The sequence below is a fragment of the Gavialis gangeticus genome, unplaced genomic scaffold (assembly GCF_001723915.1).
Source record: "Gavialis gangeticus isolate Ggan-Ray unplaced genomic scaffold, GavGan_comp1, whole genome shotgun sequence".
In the NCBI taxonomy this organism is placed as follows: Eukaryota; Metazoa; Chordata; order Crocodylia; family Gavialidae; genus Gavialis; species Gavialis gangeticus.
Genome location: NW_017729031.1, coordinates 102,061,102 through 102,074,009, shown reverse-complemented (window position 1 = coordinate 102,074,009; position 12,908 = coordinate 102,061,102).

Sequence of the window (12,908 nt, the reverse complement as noted above, 5' to 3'; positions counted from 1 at the left end):
AGTTATTACCTTTCACACAGTTAAACTGGGAAGGGAGATGTGAATGTAATTGTTTAGCTGTTTGGCACATGGGAAGTAAGCTGCATCCTGATTGATATCAGTCCAGTTTACAGGGAATGGCTTTGAAAAAAACAGCTTGCATCTTGAGCAGAATTCTCAATAGTGGGATTTTTCTTCCCTCATCAGAAATTTATTGCAACATGATATATTTATTATAAATTTGGTTAATACAGAGGAAAGGATTTAATGACCTAGGAGGTCCACTCAAAATTGGCCTTATGATCATATACTTAAAAACTCTGAGGATCACATTGTCATAATTTTTCATGGTTTACAGAAGCTTAATAATGAAGAAAATAGATTCCCAAGTAGCAAAGGGTAAAAAAAACCAAAAAAAACCCAACCAAAAAAACCAGTCATCCTCCAACATCTATCCATAGGCACAGTAGCATTTTCTGCTGTTGGGCTCTCAGTGCCAGAGTTGCCTTATCTGGCAAAGGGCTGGAAATGGGCAATGCTGGACAATGTGGCATTATCTCCTACATAATGAGCAAGGAGGGACAGACTCAGGGGGGTCCAAAACAGGGGAGCTAGAAAGTATATGCCACTGGGGAGCACACATTGTTGGTAGATGGATGATCCAGCAAAATTAATGTTTTGCACCATCAATCTTTAAAATTTTAACTAAGGAAACCATCCCTTCCCCATGTGGATTCACTGATATTTTTGGTGTTCTTTGCAGAAGATACTATGAAGCCAACAAAATCCATCAGACTACAAAGTGAAATCCCATTAAGGGATAAAGACTCTGATTTGTCTTGCAGCTATGTAGGTGTAAGTCAAACATGACCTGTCTCAACAAGGGTAAAAACTAGCACCGGGCAGATCAAAATCATGTCCAGTCAATCAACTATTGATAAAATAGGTATTCTGGGAAGCTGTGGTCTACGCTTTGAGCACAACAAATTTATCTGTGTTTTATTAAAGTTGCTTTTTATAGTCAGCTACACGTCAGACCTTATTTTTTCTCTCTGGGAAGATGTAAACACCTTTGGTAAAAGGTACCCGCTTTGACTGCTCTGGAGACTGAAGTCTTATTTATCTGCAGGGAACAACACAAACAGTAGCACACAATCTTCCTCACAGTGCTTTCAATTTGCCCATCTGCTTTGTTCCATTTCTGGGAGAGAGGCAAGATAGCCTCTGAGGCCCATTCAGTCTTTGACCTCTCTGCTGAGGCTGCTGACAAAGACGCTGATTCATACCATTAGTTATGGTGTTATTAGTTATAGTTTAGTGATACAGCAAAACGGATTACTAGAAGTATGCACTACAAATCACTTTGCTGGCTATGGGCCAGTCCTTCTTTCCCAGAAGTCAACCTAAGTTTCAACTGACTTCACTGGAAGCAAAATTAGTGTAATTTCAAATGAAGTGATAGTGAACTTAGTCAGAGTAAGCAACCAATTGGTGACAAAGATACACTGCTAGTACTTTCTTGATTGCTAGTTCCACTTTTCAATTCATATCAAAAGAAACAAAGATTAAAGTCAATTCCTTTTTATCGTTCAGCGCATATATCCCTTAAATTCAGCTCCCAGCAGGGACATTTCACATCAGTGATAGGACTGAAACATTTCCCATATATAAACTAATTAAGCAGATGCTTGTCTCTTTAAGCTAACCCACCTCAGCTGTGGGTTGGAGCATGCTACCAGCTTGCTACAAAGCAAGAAATTTACTCCTGTCTGTTGAGGATACTGCTCAAATAAGAACCTAGGGCAGGAAGTGACTTCCTGGGTCATCATGTGCATTCATCTGCAACTATGCAACAAACATTTGTCCAAAAGAACCTACAAGGTCATCCACTCTAGCCTTACCACATACCAGAGCCATGAAGGAGCTGAACATTCAAAAAACCCTAATGTGCCACAGCAAGACATCAAAAAGACAAAGGTGCCATGTCAAGATATCACCGTGTATGGACGTGGACCTCTGCGTCCCGTTGACATTCACTTGCCATTCTTATGCTGGACAGATGCCAGTCAGTCAATTGGGTCAGTGCTCCTCGCAGTTCTTGCCTGCTATGACTTGATTAATTGATTGAATTAGGGAGGGGTGATGACTCCCTGACCAGGAGCTGACTGCCGCCTGTCAGAATGTAAAGACAGGCAAAAGGAAAAAAAAACCTCCTTGCAAAACAAAGGAAAAAAAAAAGACCCAACGTGTTCATTTGTCCACTTTTCCCCATGGTGCCATGATTCATAGTGGCTGCTATTCCTCCTCTTCTCATTCAGTCCACAAGTTCCCAAACACTGAAGCCGCAATCAGGCATTTTTTTTCCTTCAATAATTAGTGTCTTGCCAGCTCAATTAGCCACTCGCTGCAGCCAATTAATGCAGAAATGCTTTTTCCGAGCTCTATAGACCCTTTGGGTCTCCTGCCCTGTTCCCGGGGACTTCAGTCCAGACCGGCAGGTGGGCAATTGCCCTCTCTGCTGGCCCCTTCTTCTCTTTACCTTTCTCCTTCCTGCCAGCATATTGCGCTGGAAATAGCTCCCGGAGCCTTGGTTGAACCAATCTGGCTCACCTGGTGAGCTGATAAGGCTGAGCCTGGGTGGATTGGGAGCTCCCTCTGGAGCATGGCCACATTGCTACTGCTGGATGTGGCTCTCTGTCCAGGGAGTTTCTCTGGGCAGGTATCCTCGATCTTCTCACATGCCACCATGCCTTGCATAGTGCACACATGCCTTAGTAACTGCAATAGTACGTATATTTTAGGGAAAATATACTCAGATGATCATGTCCCCTGCTACAGAGGAAGACAAACCAACCATAAGAGTTCTTACCAATCTGGCCTGAGGGAAAATGTCTTCCTGACCCCAAGTCTGATTAACAGTGTATCTATTTGAGTAAGACCAGCCAGCAAGGCACTTGGTTTCTCAGTTCCATTAGGAACACCAGCAAAGCCAGTCCAACCCAACCTCTCACCTTTAGGTGTGGCCAGTGTCCCATGCATCAGGGGAAAGCAAAAAACACATATCAGCCAACTACTACTCCTTTCACCTCCAGAAATTTAAAAAAAATGCATTTAAGGAGGAAAAAAACAATTTGGGGGGCAGTACAGATGGCCAAACAGAAGCCCTGAGGGATTCATATAGTATAATACAGTGCAACAAGTATTGTAGCATTATTGCCTTTTTAAAGAGACAGAAGAACATATAAGGAAACCTACTCCTGAAGAAGCCATCATAACTATCTAGTTTGTTCTTCCTTACACACACAATATCATAAAATTCTATGCAATTTAAACAAAATATACCTTTAGAACAGGCACTTGCCTCCAGAGCCCCAGGACATTACAAGCCTACTGCCAAACTGTTCCAACACTGGACATCTCCCCAGCTCCAGAAAGCCACATCTCTCTCTGAGACCACCACCTCCAAATGCCTTTACAAATATAGAGGCCAGGAAACCCTGCATCACCAGACCCCTCCAAAATATGCAAGCAATCCACTCAGTGATAAAGTTTCCATTCAATTCATTAATGGGGATTTCAAACACTCACAGCCCCAGAAACATCATGATTGGTGATGATGTAATGCAGGTTCTTTGTTCCTCTTTGTTTTAAAGACATTTCCAGAATTTTACTTCTTTAATGACGAGAAACCTCTTTCTAATTTCCAGTCTAAATTTATTCATGATGCTTTTGTATCCATTTGATTTCGAAGTAATATTACCCTTCAACTTAAAGAGCTCTTCTTCTTTCTTGATATTCATCCCCCAGTATATATATAAAAAATAATCATATCCTCTCTCAACTTTGTTTTGCTCAGGTAAACAAGCCAATCTTCTAGGCTAGAGACAGACATTACACATAAACTAGTTTAACGTTTAAACTGGTTTAAACCTGTAACAGAACAGACATTCAATACACACAAACCAGTTTGAAAATAGTTGAAACCAGTTTGAGAAAAACTTGGTTTAATTAGTATCAGTCTTAACTGATTTGTGTCAAACTGGTTTATCCAATGTCTGTCCCAGACCTCTTGCTAGTTTAAGTTAAATTAGATTCCCCCAGCATCCTGGCATGCTGTCTGGGCTGGGCAGGGCTCACTGCTCCACAGCGGAGCTGGCCCCTCCCCTCTGCTCCCTGGTGAGAGCTCCTGCAGAGACTTATAGGCACAGAGGTCCCTTCCCCTTAAGCAGAGATCGCTTCCTCCTCTCTCCCACAGCATGGACCTAGCCAGCATGTGGTATGCTAGCTAATGCTGTGTAAAACAGATAGGGTAGTGTCCATTTAGGGCTGTTTAGAGCTAATCAGCAGCTCAGCTGACAATGTCTCTGCATTCCTTCCTTTGGAAAAAGCTGTTTAAGAGGGGCTTGAACTAATGAGTGAGGCTTTGTTTTCTGATAGGGTGCTAAATGTTGATAACAGAGCTGATAAATTGCTCTGTTATCAGAGTGGGGAGGACCCCTCCCTAATCACAGTGTCTGCCAGGGCTTGGCCATGCCCCTCTCAGCTCAGCCCTGTAGAAGGGAAGGGGGGCTGCTCTAGGTTACACCCCCACAGCTTCTAGCCCAAGCCACTGCAGGCATGTGCCAGCATTTTTTCAGTCCAGGGGGAATGTCTGTACAGTTACAAAGTGATTTAGCCTAGCCAGGTTAGATTAACCTGGAAAGATTGAATTAATTCAGGATCAGGCTTTTTGAATGTCTGTCCCTAGCTGTAGTTTCCTCTCAGAAGACAGGCTCCCCTATTCATGGTTTAAGAACTATAAAAATAGTCTACTTTTAGATGGATTACAGGAAAGGATTTGGAGGTATTAAAATCTTTGCAAAACTGAACTGCCATAAGAAAGTGTGGCCTGGTAAAATGCACACTCAGATTTTACTGGATGAGTACCACATAATTCCATATACCACTTGTTATTGTTAACTTCTAACACAGGCTGGTGACCTTATCAGCACTTTTAGCCAAAATTAAGGTTTGTCCTTAGAGTATAACAACTTCTCTGCTCTACATTAACTTCCCACTTTTTCATAAATAGAAAAACAAAACAAAAATTTTCTTTACAAGGTAACAAGGAGCAAAAAAGTTTAGTTAGCTTTATATGTGAATAGATATTTATTTTGAGAATGCTAAAAAATATGATTTAAAACGACCAATATAGATTCAAAAGAGGGAAGAATTGCTTAGATATCTTGCAGCCCAGTCCTGATCCCATTTTATGTCAACTGTATATAATTTTATATTATTATACATTTAAATACATCTCTGACAGTTAACATTTGCATGGCAGATAAGGAAGCTGGGGAAAATGTCTTATATTTAGAGCCAAATTCTGTTCTTTTATACCTTTTAAAACTAAAGTCATTCCACTGAAGTGAATGGATGTTGGGATTTTCAGAGAAATCTCAAGTAATCTGGTGTCCCATCCACCCCCTGGTACCAGAGTCCAAGTCCTATATGAACTGCTCTATCATGATCAGTTATACTACTGTCAGTTCTACTCTGCAATTCTTGAATCTGGTCACAACCATCTCTAATCAGCATTTCTTAGCATTGTGCCAAGTGTTTTAGCCAGTGTGATCCATTTTTTTTCTTACAGCAGAACCACTGGTGACAGGTCTTTTCTGAGATTTCAAGTCAACTTAAATTTCTTGCTTCACCAGCTATATTATGATATTTCTGAAAAAAAATCTAAAAACACTCAATTAGTAGTGTTTTTGTACGGATATAATTTAAAAATGACTGAAGCAATAACTTTAGCTAAAGCATGACATGGTGAACACTCTGCAGTTGTCTCACTTGGCTGCTGCTTCTGTGTGGCTTGCCAAACAGCAACAGCAGTATTAAAGTCAAAATGCTTTAAAGTCAATGGTAGTTTTGTTTCCGCACAATCAGTAGAATTTTGCAAATTATTAAATTTGAAGATGTGCCTGTCGTGGTTTACAAGGAGCCATATAAATAGAGCCATATGCTTTAAAATAATTCAAGGACGGGCAATTATTTTGGGTGGAGGGCCGCTTACTGAGTTTTGGCAAGCCATCGAGGGCCACATGACAGGCAGCCCAGGGCAGATTAATATTAATTTTCTAAATTTTTTAGGGGCCCCATGGGCCAGATAGAATGGCCTGGTGGGTTGCATCTGGCCCCTGGGCCGCATTTTGTCCACCCCTGAAATAACTACTAATATGGATTTAATTCAGGGCATATTTAATAAAAAATACAATCATGTAAACCATTTAGCTTTGCTCCCAATCCCAATTAACTCTTTGAGAATAGGAAGGGACCCGACTTTGCTTCTCATAAGATATGCAGTAAAACTATTTACTAAAGAATTTCAAAGGAAGCTTTTAAAATAAAAAGATCGTATTACATGAAGGAATAAAAAAATCACTGGAGAAAATTCTTGAATTATACATTTTTAAATGTTTTTAGAACTGTTGTACTTTATTTTAAAGGTGCTTTGAATTTTCTCCATGGCCAATTTTAAAATCACACTTATATCATGTAGGATTTTTATACACATGTTCTGGAAGGGGTGGGAGGCTTTAATTAGAGTACTCTAATTAAAGTGCCCAGGGTAGGGTAACCATACATACATGTCCTCTTTTTGGATCCTCCAATCTGCATCCAGGCATTTTTAAAAAATATGATTTGGGATTTTGGATGCACACACACGTGGCCAGCAAGCAGCCAGGCAGGGCAGTGGGAGCAGCCTTGGCAGTTGGATACAGGTAATTCTATGGGGGGTGAGGGCTGGAGGGCCAGAGCTTGGGGATTGTCTGGTGTGTGTGTGGGGGGCGGGAGGCTGTGGAGAGGATGAGTGTAGGGCATGGGGGGCAGGTACCTGCCAGCCCCACTAGAAGCTGTCTGGGTTCTGGGGCTGCAGCAGGGCTGGGGAGGTTGGGGGGGAGGGGGACATGCCTGTCCCTCCATCAGAGGAAGGGTGCAAGGGGGGCTGTCAGGGGCAGCAGGGTGCTACGTGGCCATGCCGGCAGCACCAGGGCTAGTGCCTGTACTCGCATGGGTGGAGCAGCCGGGAGACACTGCAGGGCTGGAGGTACCAGGGGGTTGCGGGTCAGGAATGAGATTCATTAGCAGGGTCGGGGAAGCTGTGGCTTGGGAGTGAGGGGCACCAGGAAGGGTGGGGGATTGTGGGTCTGGAGTGTAGGGCACTGGCAGTACCAGTGGTCTGTGGGTCAGGAGTGAGGGACAGCAGCAGGGCTGGGGTGGGGAGAGGGGGGCTGTGTCTTGGAAGTGAGGGGCAATGGAATGGGCGGGGGTGGGGCACTGGCATATCACTAGCCCTCACAATCATATATCCCCCCCTGCCCCACGACAGGTGTCCTTTTTTGGAAGTGGAAATATGGTAACGCTAGGTGTCTAGTGTATCAGCATCCTTGCACTTAAAAATGGTGGCAGGGTCACTTTAACTAGAGCTTGTTTGACAACCTTTAGTTAACATGTCCCCACTGCTGGCATCTGCTGGATCATGGTAATTACCATGCCCTAGCAGACTCGATTAATCAAGCTTGCTCTGTCACATTGTAATTATGGTGTGTCAGAACAGCCTTGCTACTCATGTATAGGTGCCCATGTTCTTAATAAATTATTCCAGAGTTTAAATGATTAAGCACTTTTTAAATACTTTGATTTCCAACTAGGTGAACCAGTTCAAGAACAGGGACAGCAACCTGCTCAGATGTTTCTCATATTAAAATGAGCCTGAAGTCCATAGAGTAGGAGTGTGTCACAGCCAGTAATAGGCAGACAGCTCAAACATTTTTTCTTAAGTTTTTAGAGTGCACAGCTGTAAAAAGTATGGCTTAAACAGAATGTCCCACTCCGTATAACCCTCCCCTGGAACAAATGGGTGTGGTGTTCTCTGTTCTGAACTACTACTTCTTTTTTCTGCCTAGCACATCACTCTAAGATCCAAAAGACAGGGAAGTGAGAATAGAATGTTTGTGTACATTACAGAAATATTATAAAAAGGGTTTGTTTTGTCAAACAGGATTAAGAAAGACAAAGAAAGCAAACAAATGGCAAGTGCAACCTGCTAGGCAGCCTACCAGTGAGAAATGAACAAGTAGGAGCAAGGCACACAGGATTAAACAAACGTTATCCTGCACACACTGCATCTGTCTCTAAAACAGAAGAGCATGAGCAATACTTTATTAAAGTGCAACTGAGTTAATGTAAAGGAACAGAAATTACTATGGCACACAAGAACCCACTTACTCAATTCTGTTGCATCTGCAGCCAGCACCCGAGACCTCAGAGAATGTATGAGAATTTCTTTCTGCAATAATTATGGAATGACATACCCATTTAATTGGTTTCTTCCTCCACCCTCTTTATAATTAGCTTGTGCCTTGAAGACTGAATGTTTACATCATTTGTTTTAAATATGAATTGTGTTGTGTTTAAAACTATTCCTCTTAATAACTTTGCTTCTATTGCTTTTCACTTTTATTTATTGAACATCTCTGTTCTGGCATCTTGAGTAAGGGTAGAGACTGCCTAACTTGTTTTCTGTCTACCATTCATTATTTAGAATTTCACTATCATGTCCCTTCTTTGAACAAAGCAGTTCCCATCATTTTAATGTCCTGGGTGGATTTTTTTCCTCCTTCTAATACTTTTTATCACCCTCCTCTGAGTCCCTCTACTTCTGGTAAATACTTTTTTCATGTAGTATGACAAGAATCAAACATGGTGCTCACAGTGGGAACATTGATGCAGAAAAGCCTGAAGTACTCAGTGCCTTTTTTACCTCAGTCTTCACAGGCAAGATCAGCTTCCAGACTACTGCACCTGGAAGCACAGTTTGGGGAGGAGGTAAGAAGCTAGCAGTGGTGAAAGAACAGGTTAGGGGCTATTTAGAAAATCTGGACATGTACAAGACCATGGGGCCAGACACAATATACCCAAGGGTGCTGAGGGACTTGACAGGTGTGACTGTAGAGCTGCTGGCCTTCATCTTTGAAAACTTGTGGTGATTGGGAGAGGCTCGGGACAATTGGAAAAGAGGAAATATAGTGCTCATCTTTAAGAAATGAAAGGAGGATCTGGGGAACTATAGACCAGTCAGCTTCACCTGAGCCCCTAGAACAGTGGTTCCCAACCTTTTTTTTCTGCAACCCGCTGCTGCGAGTGGAGTGCAGACACAGCAGCAGTGGTGGCCCAGGGGCGGGGGGGAAAGGAGCTCCCAGTACACGGCACAGCTTGTCTTTGGTGTGTGGCGTCATTGGCATTGCCCCTGCAACCCTCATTTGGATCGTGACCTGGGGTTGGGAACCACAGCCCTAGAAAAAATTATGGTACTCAAGGAATCCATTTCTAAGCACTTGGAAGATAAGGTGATTAGGAACAGTCAGTATAGATTCACCAAGGGCAAGTCATGTCTGACCAACCCGACTGCCTTCTATGATGGGATGAGTGGTTCTGTGGATGTGGGGAAAGCAGTGCATGTGGGGAGAGCCATGGATGTAACAGACCTTGACTTAATAAAGCTTTTGATACAGTCTCCAACAGCATTTTAGCAAGCAAACTAAGGAAGTATGGGTTAGATGAATGGACTATAAGGTGGAGAGAAAACTGGTTGGATTGTCAGGCTCAGAGGGTAGTAATCAATAGTTCAATGTCTAGTTGGCAGCTGGTATCAAGTGGAGTGCCCCAGGGGTCATTCAATAACTTCATCAATGACCTGGAAGATGGGATGAAGTGCACCCTTAGCAAGTCTGCAGATAACATGAAGCTGGGGGGAGTAGCAGAGAAGGTGGAGGGTAGGGCTAGGATTCAAAGAGACCTTGACAAACTGAAGGATTGGACCAAAAGAAATCTCATGAGGTTCAACAAGGACAAGTGCAAAGTCCTGCACTTAGGACAGAACAATCCCATGTAATGGTACAGGATGGGGGCTGACTGGCTAAGTGGTGGCTCTGCAGAAAAGGACAATAAGCTGAATATGAGCCAGCAGCATGCCCTTGTTGCCAATATGGTTAACAGTATACTGTGCTGCATTAGTAGAAGCATTGCCAGTAGATCAAGGGAAGTGATTATTCCCCTCTATTTGGCACTGGTGAGGTCACATCTGGAGTACTGTATTCAGTTTTGGGCCCCCCAGTACAGAAAGGGTGTACACGAATTGGAGAGTCCAGCAGAGGGCAACAAAAATGGTTCAGAGGGCTGGGAATCATGACTGATGAGGAGAGGCTGAAAGAACTGGGCTTAGTCTGGAGAAGAGATGACTGAGTTGGGACTTAACACCAGCCTTCAACTACCTGAGGGGGGTTCCAGAGGATGGAGCTAGACCAGGGGTGGGCAAAACGCAGCCCAGGGGCCAGATGTGGCCCTCCAGGCCATTCTATCCAGCCTGCAGGGCCCCTAAAAATTTAGAAAATTAATATTTATCTGCCCCTGGCTGCCTATCATGCAGCCCTCAATGGCTTGCCAAAACTCAGTAAGTGGCCCTCCACCCAAAATAACTTCCTGCCCCTCAGCTAGACTGTTCTCAGTAATGGTAGATGATAGAACAAAGAGCAGTGGTGTCAAGTTAAGCAAGGGATGTTTAGGTTAGAGGCTTCCTCCCTCTCCAACTTCTTCCCTCTAATCCACCCGTGGAAACTGTGCTGCAGGAACTTCTGGGGCCTTTATAAAGTTCCCAAAGCAGGTAAGCATCCCTCTTTTCCCCTCTGTGCTTAGAATCATGTCCTCTCTGTCTCTTCCAGCCTCTCCTCCTCTAGTTGCTGCTGCTGCAACTTTCTGCTTTCTGGGAAAGGGGGAGGCTTCTCCTGCCCACCAGAGCCAGGCTACATGGGGGCTGGGCTTAGCTACGAACAGCAGCAGCAGCAATGGAGAGGGGGTGGATTCCCACACACTGCCCAGTCTTCTCAGGAGCAGGCACAGGAATCCACTCCAATGGGGCTGCCATAGATGACTCCAGCCCCTGCACAGCCCACCTGGGGTGGGCAGGAGCAGCTCTGGATTCCCTGCATTTCCATGACCATGGAAAGAGCTGCTGCAGCAGGTGGGGAATGGGGGAAGTGGAAGGGACGGGACATACCTCTGAGCACAGAGGGAAAAGGGGGGATTCTCTGCTGATTTGGGGACTTTTTAAAAGCATTGTCCAGTCCAAAAGGTGGGTGCAACCAACCCACTGCACCTCCTCTGAATCCACCTGTGTGTAAGTGCTGTAAATGCTGTATGCTCATTTGGATTATTTTGACATTTCCTGTACTTCAAGAAGGTGCTAGGGTAGGATGACCGATCCACATATGGGGCCATTTGAGGTTCTGAGTGGCTCTAGCCATGCTTCTTACCAGCCCTCAACTGCTCTCAGTTGCTAAACATTTAGCTCAAGAAACACAGAAATTCTGGGAGCTGTATAGCCTGGTCAGTATTGCAACTCGCTATGGGCAGGAAAGACCGGGTTTGATCCAGGTGAGGGTGGTGAGTTCCCACTCATCTGCATTTCTGGTGTGGCTTTGAGGCTCATCAAGCCTCCTATCAAATGGGAATAAGGAGCTACCTGTGGGTAACAGTGGCTGGAGTGTGGCGCTGACCACATCACCTCCTCCCTGTGCTGAGATTAAAGAGACAGTGGAGCCCTGCCACCACTGCCCCAATGGGCCTCGAAAGCCCATAAATGGGCCATCTTTATCTTAATAAAGAGACTCCATACATACTTCAAAGAAGTGACACTGAAATCAGTATTAAAAGAATTAGGCTCTGTGTATATATATGCTAATACTGGTCTCAGACAATAAGGTGCATCTGCAAAAAGATAAGGTAAAAGAGCTTCCCGCCAGTCAATAACCTTAATGACTAAAGGTGATATGTTTTGCCCACTATGCCTGTGCTACACCCAGAAATGATAAATTTGAGCCCTACCCATGACATAATTTAAGAATCAGCTGTAGAAATGCTACTATCTTCCTCCCGAGGGTGTTTTGATCTTAGTATGTACATGGAGATGGAGGGAGCACTGATGGGCAAGGAATAGTGGTTGAGGCTCTGGGACAGCTGTCATGAGGGGCTGGTGGCTGAGGCAGCCTGCCCTCCAGCACTCAGATATGTCTGAGGAGCTCTGAGCCCTACTTCCACTCCCCCCAGGACAGGGGGGTGGTGCTATCTTGTAGGGGAGGGATCCACACCTCTATTGCCTCCTCCCTCAATTTGAGCTGCAACTGGAGTTGACTTTGAAAGCAAAGCACACTGAACCCACTCAAAACCAGGAAATATGTGGAAACTTCATTCTGCCCTGTTTGAATACAGCCATAATAAGCGCAGCCATGGTTTTCACCTTGCCAACAGTGCCGAGCCAGGCACGTGGCCGTTTTAAGCAGCAGGGCAATGCCTTCCCTTTGCTAAAGCAAACCTTGGGTAGATGTGAGCTGTCCAAAGTAAGAGCTTGGTCTCAACACTCAAATGCTTCAAGCGTAGACATTGAAAGCCTTTCATATGGAGAAGACTGACTTGACTTTCAGTCAAGTGATGCAAACACAGAGCACGGGCTTACCCCCGTCTAAGCTGCTCTGCCCCGGGGTAAAGTTTTCCCTCACAAAGCAAAGAGCCACTACTGGTGCGTCCCAGCGGGACAGGCCTGCCTGCGCCCCTGCTCAGCGGCTGGGATCACGGGGGACAGGCTTTCCAGCTTCCCAGACGGCCTCTTGCTCATGTCGTGTCTTCCTCGGCCGCTGGGGACCCGTCGGAAGTCACGCCGATTCAGAGCCCCAGGGCGAAGAGCCGCATCTGAGAGCTCGCCCGGCCTTATCCCGACGCCGCGCGTGTCGCCGCCTGGCGCGGGGAGGGGCCGGCCCGGCCTCCCGCCCCCACAGCGCCTTGCAGCCGCGCCCCGTGACCCAGAACAGGAAGCGCGGGGAGCGGGGCGGGGC